This window comes from Elephantulus edwardii, unplaced genomic scaffold (genome assembly GCF_000299155.1).
Source record: "Elephantulus edwardii isolate Elephantulus edwardi_28Jun2011 unplaced genomic scaffold, EleEdw1.0 scaffold00218, whole genome shotgun sequence".
NCBI classification, from domain to species: Eukaryota; Metazoa; Chordata; class Mammalia; order Macroscelidea; family Macroscelididae; genus Elephantulus; species Elephantulus edwardii.
In genome coordinates this window covers 2,216,600-2,224,213 of record NW_006399968.1, presented here as the reverse complement: position 1 = coordinate 2,224,213, position 7,614 = coordinate 2,216,600, and positions in this window count along the sequence as shown.

The window sequence follows — 7,614 nt, the reverse complement described above, 5'->3', positions numbered from 1 at the left end:
AACTATGTCATTTATTGTTCTTAAGTCCTGGACCAAATTCCATCTTCGACTGGATTGTTTTACAGCTTGGAAGTCCACATGCAAGGCAGAGGTGAAGTAAGGAACTGCTTATGAGGTTTTCCATCAATTCCAACAACTAAGAAATAGTGAGAAGAATTGGAACCTCAGAAGGCTTTTAGGAACAAAAATAGGCTCTTGTGCCCAGGAGAAAATGAATATACTTACCAGTAAGTAATATTAATGCTCACCCATGGCTCTTCTGGGAGGATCTGGATCGTTGAAGCGTCCTCCTTTGTTTCCAGCTGGGAGCTGTGGCCTGTCAGTCCTGTCAGCCACAAGGACTTGATGTGGGTTGCCCTTGGCCAAGAGTCCTTCAGATCCACACTTAAAGTAAGTGAGTGGGAGCTTCCTCTCTACTCCCTTGCCTATCTGTGGCTCTCGTCTGTGACACTGTCTACGGAAGTGGCCCAGCTTTCCACAGTGGAAGCAATTCTGACCTCCTTTATTACCTTTGGGTGGCATTGTTTATGAGTAGGACTTCCTTTTCCTGACACAGACCCTAAATGGGCAGCAATAGCTGCCCCAATAATTTTGGCCACTCTGGTCTTTTCTCTTCCCTCTAGATCCCAGTTGTTAAGAGAGGGAAAAATTTAAACAAATACATAACAAATAATTTTGAACAATATAATCTTTTAATTTTAAGGCTAGAAATATTATCAATATGATCATTTCCAATCCAGAGATACATGTTCCAATGCAGTTTCTATTTTCCATAAATGGTTTTGGTAAGAAAATATTGTAAATGTGGATACATTTCCACTATTTCTCCTCCATGCCATGATATAGTGTTATTAGCATGAGCAGTTATAAATCCATTGCCTTCCTTACTCTAACTTAAATTTTTTTTAATTTAAATTTATTATTAAGTTCAGTAAAAATTTAGAGACTTTGGATTTCCATTCATTTATTGTTGCACATTTCTCCCCTCCCAACCCTCCCCCCCAGAACACTACCCTCTTGGAAAAGTAAAAGAAAAACTCTTTCATTGTTTTACAAACCCTCCCCCAGGTCCACTCCACCATGTAGCCTTCGCTCTAGACTCCTGTCATGAAAAAAAAAAAACCCTAATCACATATCCCTTTTAAACAGTTTTCTCTCTCATATGTTTCAATGCAGTATACATTATTGAACCCATCTTTGTCAATTTCTCCCCAAATCCACGGTCAGACCTGTTTTACAACAGTGGCACCATGCAATATTTGTCCTTTTGTGACTGAGATACTTCACTTAGCATAATATCCTCCAGAGTCACCCATTTTGAATAATATTGCATGAGTTCCTTATTTTTCAATGCAGCGTAGTATTCTATCCATTCATTTGTTGATGGGCACTTAGGTTGTTTCCAACTCCTTGCTATTGCAATAAACATGGGTGTGAATATTTGCAACTTTTTGAGAAAGTGCCATACCGCCTTCCACAGCAGTTGCACCATTTTACACTCCTACCATCAGTGAATAAGGGTTCCAGTCTCTCTACAACCTTGCCAGCATTTGTTGCTTGCTATTCTGTCAAACTTTGCTATTCTGACTGGGGTGAGATGATATCTCATAGTTGTTTTGAGAAGCTGTTATTGGTTTTACAGCCTGATTTTCACTGTGCCCAAGCCGTTTTTCCTGAACTGTGGGCGAAGAGAAAGCTCACCCTTTGCCCAGGGTGGTAGAGCATCCAGGACTGCATGCCACCCACATCCATCCTCCTGGCAGGTGGCTGTGCCACAAAGGGGCAGAACAGACCAGACCTTGCCCAGTCAGGTGGAGGGTGTGGGTAGAGGAGCCTCCTGACACGCCCTCCACTTCCTCTTCTAGAGGAAGATGCCTGCTGGCATGCTGAGCAGGGCTGCAGTGACCTCACCAGAGCCTCGGGGTCCGGCCAGAGTTACAGACTTTTATTGGCAAACACCCAATTGTCCAGGCCACAGTCTTTTCAGTCACTTACTATTCATCTGAAAGTTGGACAATGACTAAGGATGACAGAAAAAGAATGATGCCTTTGAGCTGTGGTGCTGGGGAAGGGCACTGAATTGACTACTAAAAGAATAAACAGAGAAGCTCCAGCCCGGGTGCTCCTTAGGAGCAAAGATGGTCAAGCTTTGTCTCACTGTGGGCATATTGTCAGGAAGCAGGAGCCAGTCCTTGGAAAAAGACACCGTGCTTGGAAAAGAGGGTCAGTGAAAGACAGAAAAACCCTCAATGAGATGGACTGACACAGGGACTGTAACAATGGCCTCAAGGATACCAGAGGTGATGAGGAAGGCACAGGACAGGTCAGGATTCAGATCCCTTGTTCATAGGGTCACTATGAGTCATGGCCCGCTCTACGGCACCTAGTAATTACAACATTATCTGAGCAAAATCCAGGCTTTCAACCTGAATGAACATTGCTCTTGATGCTCCATATACCCTTACAAACTCAACTCATTAGCACACTGTGCCCAGTGAAGCCTCTTTTTTCCCTAACACAGGGGCACATGGGCATGGACAGATGACACACTACCAGCTTCACAGGGGAAATCTTTCCTGCAGTGACTCACTGGGTCCCAGGGCACTGACTGTGTCCAGAGCAGCTGGAGCTGTGTGAACCTGCCTGGGTTCTGGTTACAGCTGTGTGTGTGTGTGTGTGTGTGTGTGTGTGTGTGTGTGTGTGTGTAAGCAGGCCATCAATGCCTTAGCAAGGCCATCTCTTTTAGTAGCATTTTCTTCAGGTTACTTTCCCAAGTGATAAGAAGGGGAATTAAAACACCTAGGCCCATCAAACTCGGCTGGCCTAGTCTACAGGGAGTTGCATTAACGCGAAGGCTGGCAGTTCGAAACCATCAGTCACTGTGAGGGAGAAAGATAGGCCATCTCTTCTTGTGCCATTGGCAGCCTCAGGAACATGCTGGAGAATCAGCTAAGTGCTGTTTCTGACTCAGTGGCAGAGATAGAGAGGCCCTGTGGCTTGGAGCCAAAAGTCTCCCCCTTTGTGCATAGACCCCAGTGTGTGTCCTGCCCAGTGCCTCTCAGGTACCCTCTTTTCTGGAGGCTTGGGACAATTACCAATGGTGCTTCGTTACTGAGAAAGTCCATTAAGGAAGACCTGGGGAGAGGGAATGCCTGGGGAGGGGGAAGGTCCGAAGAGAAGGAAGGCCTGGAAAGCTTCTTCCCAGCCCTAGGAAGACCCCTTGGGTCACAGCAGTCTTACCTGTGACACAAGACTGGGCAACGATTCATGCTCTTGTTCTTATGGTTGCTGTGAGTGGGGGCTTGTCTAGCATGAAAGGCCCACCGCACAGTAGAGATTAGTGAAGGCTGCAGACGTTTGCCGCGTTTCTAAGGAACTATCTGCAGCTTTAGGAGAGAATAATTGAAGGTATTTAGGAATTGGAAGGGATTCAATTGTCTTGTGGTGGAGGCATTTGGCTGCTGCTGAAGTACTGAGGAGCAGTGTCAGGAACGTAAGGAATTGCGCTGCCAACACACAGGTACACAGTTCCTCCAGCTGCTCCACAGAGGGCTGCGCAGTCCCCTCCTGTGTGGCCTCAGACAACCCGCTGGAGAGTCAACTGGGGGTCAGTTCTCACTCTGACGGTACACAACAACAGCAACAACAAAGTTCTCAAGAGTAATGATGCCCATTTAAAGACTAAGAAATGCCTGATTCAAGCTATGGTCTTTTTAATCACTGGCCACACATCTGAGGGCTAGATAACCAATATGGATGACAGAAGAAGAATCAATGTCTTTGAGTTGTGATGCTGGAAAAGAGAACTGAATATTCCATGGACTGCCAAAGAACAATCAGCTATCTCTTGGGAAAAAGTGCAATAGGAGTGCTCCCTGGAGGTAAAAATGGCAAGGTTTCGTTTTATATACTTTGGGCATGTAACTAGGAGAGGCTGTTCTTTGGAAAGGGACATCATCTTTGGAAAGGTGGAGGGTTGGGGAAAGAGAGGAAGACCCCCGATGAGATGGATTGACACGGTGACTACAGCAGTGGGCTCAAGTGTGTCAGAGCTGATGAAGATGGGGTTCAGATCTGTTGTTCATAAGGTTGCTGTGACTCATGTTCAATTCAATGGCACCTAACAGCAACCAGCAGGTCAGCTGTTCTAACACCACCAGGCGCTGCTTTTGTAAAGATCACGTGCTGCTGTCAAATAGATTCTCACTCAGAGACCCTCCCTCAAGACCAGACACCTTGGCAGGAGAAGACCCCCCACTGTTCTCCAGTGGTGGATTCAAATTCCTCATCTCTTGGAGGGCAGTTGGACTCTTTGCGTGAACAGCACTACCTCAGTGCTCAGTACTTAGCTGCTGCCAAAGGTCAGAGGTTCAAGTGTCCTCAGAGGCACTTCAAAAGAAAAGCCAGCCACCTGCCTCTGAAAAACAAAGCCACCGCTGACAGCCTCCAGGGCACCTGGATTGTCATGAGTCAGAGTTGATGTGTTGTTGACTGGACTGGACTAATAAATAAATTAGCTCTCAGACTTTTGAGTCCTTTCTAGTTTTCCAAATACTAACATATTTGGGGTATGTTGCCGGAAAAGGCAATTGGAATTTCTCCAGGAAATTCCTTGGATACAGACATCATACTTTGAAAGGCAGGGAGATGGTGAAAGGGAAGAATACCCTCAACCAGGTGATGGACACAGTGCCTGCAGCAATGGACTCAGCTCTGCTGTGGCTGGCACAGGGCAGGACAGGGTTCAGGTCTGTTGTTCATAGGGTCATTATGGGTCTTACTCCACTTGATGACACCTAACAACGACAAGGGTGGTGAGACTTGGTCTCTCATGCTTTGGGTGTGTTATCAGAAGGGACCAATCCCTGGGTAACGACATCATGCTTAGAAAGATGGAGGGTCACCTGAGGAGAGGAAGATCCTCAGTGAGATGAACTGACCAGTGACGGCAGTGGCGAATGTGAGGATGGCGCCGGATCCGTGAACTCGTGATATCTGACAACCTTCAGTTTTCTTATCTCTGTCAGTGGGGAAAATGATCTCTGCTCTGAGTGGTTCACAGGGTTGTTCTCAGCATCAGTGTGGGGTATTGCTTGGGACGCTGTCAGTCTTAAATGCTATTAATGTTCTTCAACAATGGTGTCTTTCTTCCACAGGAGGCTGTGTGCTTGGCCTGTGGTGCAGGGATTTTCTGTTGTCACACTCTTGATGCAGTAGCAGCTGTAGAGAGAGGCTTTTCCTCACTGTGTAGGAAGTCAGCACTACAGCATGTGGGGAAGGCTTCTATGCCTCCCAGACACCCACTAACAGTCTCTATAAGCCTGCCAAGTAAATGTGCCTTTCCACTCCACCAAAGTACCTTCAGGGCAAATCCTCTGCTCCACCTGCCACCCACGTCCCATTCCTAAATGTCTTCTCTGTGGAATTCAAGAGATATCCAATGGTCATGCTCAAGTTCATGGCCATCAGAACCTCTGCTTTAGCAGCCATTGTGGGTCTGCAGTCGTAATGGTCATAGTATGTTGTTACTGTTTTATTAGATTCTGTCAAATCAAGTGAGACACATATCAAATCTGTGAATAACAGATCTGAACCCTGTCCTATCCTGTGCCACCCTCATCACCTTTAACATACTTGAATGCATTGTTGCAGTCACTGTGTCAATCCATTTCATCGAGGATCTTCTCTTTTGCTAACCTGAAACCTTTCCAAGCATGATGTCCCTTTCCAAGGAACAGCTTCTCCTAGCAACATGTCCACAGTATGAGAGACGAAGTCCAGAAACCTTCCACCTTCCACCTTCCCTTGGACCTTGCAAACTGTAAGAATCACCCAGAGGTCTTATATAATTGTGACTGGCTATTGTTAGTTGCCATCAAGCCACTTTTGAGACTCCGTGTTCAAGATAACGAAGCAGCACTGGTATGCTCGATTTTCAGTTTAGTTAACTGTGTCTTCCAGCTTGCAGGACCCATCTTCCAGCACTCTATTGGATAACATTCTGCTGTTAGCAGAGTTTTTATTGGTCAGTTTTCAGAAGTAAGTAGCTAGGGTTTTTGTTTTGTGTTTTTTTTTTCTAGTCTATCTTAACTTGTTGTCATGTTAGGTGCTGTCAAGTAGAGTACAACTCATAGCAACAGTATGAACAACAGACTTTCACCCTATCTTATCCTGTGCCATCTTCACTATCTGCTACACTTGCGCCTATTACTGCAGTCACCCTATCAATCTATCTCTATAGGAGTCTTCCTCTCTTTCACTGACCCTCCATGCTTCCCTCCTATCTTATTGTCTCTGTCACACCTACCTCCATTACCCCAGTCACTGAATCAATCCATCTTATCGAGAGTCTTCCCCTCCTGCGCTGTCCCTTCACCCTCCCAAGCATGGCGTTCCTCTCCAAGGGCTGGTCCCTCCTTGCAACATGCCCAAAATATGTCAGACAAAGCTTCAGAATCCTTGCCTCCAAGGAGTAGAGTGATTTCACCCTCTCCAGAACAAACCTGTACATTCTCTTAGCAGTCCATGGTATATTCAATGATATTGTTCAATAATTTCCGCATTCTCTTGGATGGGAACAAGTATGGATTTCTTCCAGTCAGCCGGCCAGTCAGCTGTCCTCCAAATTCCGTGGCCTAGACTGGTGAGCACGACCAGGGTTGCATGTGTTGATTGAAAAATGTCAGTCATTATCCCATCTATGATGGTCCTTATTTTTTGCTGGTGTCTTCCGCTCAGCTTGAACTTCTTCCTTTGTATGTACTATCCAGTCGGAAACGACTGATGGCTGCTCCGCTAGCGGTTTTCAGAGGCAGTTATGATGTGGGAGGAGACTGCCCTTCTTCCCCTTACAGAACTGCAGGCTATTTGGACGGTGTGTGTACCTTTGGGCTGGCAATGTGACTCCTTACCACTGAGACCCCAGAGCTCCCTAACCTGCCTGTAGTGAGTGACCCTGTTAGAGTTTAGAATACCATTGACATAGCTTCCAATGTCACAAGAGGCTACAGTATAACACACAGGCTGGTGGGTGGTGGAAACTGTGATGTACCAGCCACGTTCGGAGAAGCTGAGCTCTACCTGGTCTCTTTGTTTAGCTATTTTGTTCCCATTCCATTTCTGTTCTCAGTCAATCCTACAATTATAGGCTCTTTTCAGGTAGAACTGTTAACTTGGTGGTTAGGAATTACACTGCTAACCCAAAAGTACATGGTTCAAATCCACCCTCTTCCTGTGCAATTTACTGCCTCTGAAAACCTGCTGGAGGGTCAGCTATGAGTTGGTTCTGACTCAAAGATATACAACAACATTTATGAGGGAGATTTATGAAAAGTATTTAATCGTGGATCCAAATATGGATGTGTTAGGTGTAAGGGACCTTGATGTTGCTGTGGTAGGCTTGACTGCTTCAGTGGGTGTTTTGGCGGTGTTAGGGCCTGTAAGGAAAGGGCTAGGGCAGCCAACTACCTATGTGGCTTGGTAAATACAGCAGGTCCCTTGCTCTGCTGCCTGGTTACATTGGGCCTCCACACTCCTCTGCACTCTGTTAAATTTGTTATGAGGTAGGTTAAATATATTTCTTTGTTCTGGATCCTCTATTCAGTGCTGTGATGT